Source organism: Amblyomma mixtum, chromosome 8, assembly GCF_055824585.1.
Source record: "Amblyomma mixtum isolate Tamu chromosome 8, ASM5582458v1, whole genome shotgun sequence".
NCBI classification, from domain to species: domain Eukaryota; kingdom Metazoa; phylum Arthropoda; class Arachnida; order Ixodida; family Ixodidae; genus Amblyomma; species Amblyomma mixtum.
This window is the reverse complement of record NC_143019.1, coordinates 129,841,388-129,843,263: the sequence shown is the minus strand read 5'-3', so window position 1 is coordinate 129,843,263 and position 1,876 is coordinate 129,841,388. Positions and strand designations below refer to the sequence as shown.

The 1,876-nt window shown below is 50.5% G+C and overlaps 1 pseudogene; it reads left to right on the top strand.

Annotated features, from left to right (window-relative positions):
• Nucleotides 1–211: 211 nt before the first annotated feature.
• LOC149334419 (uncharacterized) lies at nucleotides 212–839 on the top strand (annotated as a pseudogene).
• Nucleotides 840–1,876: the final 1,037 nt, after the last annotated feature.

The following is a 1,876-nucleotide window of genomic DNA, read 5'->3' as shown; positions in this document are numbered from 1 at the left end:
TCATGAGTTATCTTCAGCTTCGAAACAAAGCTTCCTACAAAACTTATTTTCGGTTCGAAGTCGGGTGCAACCTGATTTTTAAAAAATCTGGTGCGGTGCAAGAATCAGGTAAATTAGAGTGCAGCTGAAAACGCAGGACTCTAATCAAATATGTGCGTCCTCAATGTAATAGGAAAGCGACCACTGCCTTTTCTGCGCAGGCGAATCCAGAATGTCAACGGACTGCATCACAGAGGAAAGTCGAAGCGACGACTCCAAGCACCACAGCGCGTGCTTTGCTGTAGTGGTGGCGATTGTCGTCCTGACGGCTGCGCTCAGCGTCTTCTGGTTCCTGCTGGTTTCCAGGGATAGACAGGGCGACCTCGCCTCGACCTTGCCTCCGGGCCCCATTTGCAAGAACAGCCAGTGCGCCAGTGCGGTGAAGATGTTCAAAGCCATTATAAAGCCGGAGGCAGACCCGTGCCAAGACTTTTACACACACGTGTGCGGCAACTACAAGCACCCGTGGGGCCAATTTCTCGGGCAGCTGGATTACGAGATGTACCAGGCGCTAACCCGAACACTGGACTCTGCCTCGTCCCATCCATCACGGGACCAAAGTGCTGCGCAGAAGGCAGCCGCCCTATACCAGAACTGCGCCGCAGGTCACGTGGACGAAACCGAGGAACTACGGAAGTTCGTGGAGTCTGTAGGCCTGGGTTTGAGCACCTACGCAGACGCAGATGTCCTTGACAAGATCATCATGCTCTCCTTCAAATACAGCATCGCCATCCTTGTGGAACTGTCCCTGGACGACAATAAGCTCTCTGGCCGAAAACGTGTCCTGGTGCTGGCGGTGAGCAGCTCTCAGGTGCGCTGGATGAGCGAGCGCAGCGTGTACACGCTGCTGGACAATTTTTACCTTGTTCACATGGCCGCCTTTGGGCTTAAAGTTTCTTCAGATGAGGCACGTCACACTGCGGAGAACATCATCCGCGCCGAAACCACGGCCATGGGCGTCTACTTCTTCGACCGGTCTGTGAACTTATTCCACTTCGCTGCATCATCACGCGTGAAAAATCTGGATGTCCTGACAAGCAATATACAGCCTCCCCGTTGGGCGTCCCTTATCTCCACCCACTCTGGCGGTGTGTATGGCGCCGAAGACGAAATTCAGGTGAGGAACGCGTGGCCATTTCTGCCCAAACAGGCTTGTTTCTCACAGCGGATGAAGTTGTTGGCTGGGTGTATTTGTAATGTGTGTAGAATGTCCCCAAAGTTTGTGTGAGAGGGCCAGGGAGGAAAAGTATAAGTTGGCCTGTGCCCGTAGGGTGCCCTATTGTAAGCACGAAGAATCCACTTTCAGCGAGAACGGAGCTCTTATAAGATAGAAAAGATTAAAAACCAAGCACAGGTGTCGCCATCAGCGATCGATTTCGCAAGTCAAATGCATGCGTTGGCGCTCTGGGCGCTGATCTCAGAGGCTGTGCTACACCGCCATTAATTTCCCGTCTGTTTCGGTAATGACGTCAAGAGTTTTCAAACAACTGTAGTGAAGATCTTTCAATCCTTTTTTTTACCGGCGGTAAATTCGTGTTTTGCTGCCGGTCAGACGTCAAAATAGACAGGCATACCCTCAGAATCCACTTTCATTAACAACAAAAAATTGATAGAGTTCTCTTTAGTATCACTTTGACTCAAAGAAAACGTGGCACGAAAGACACGTACGCAAGGAAGGAGCCAATGCGACCCGACGAACGCCACGAGTGAGAACTATTTACTTACTGTGAGCGGCTCCTGGACTTGTATAATACGAGTAGAATATTCCATTTTGTTTCCATTGTAAATTTTTTAGGCTTTTGTGTGACGACACGCCCCAGGTTCACTGTTGATCAAA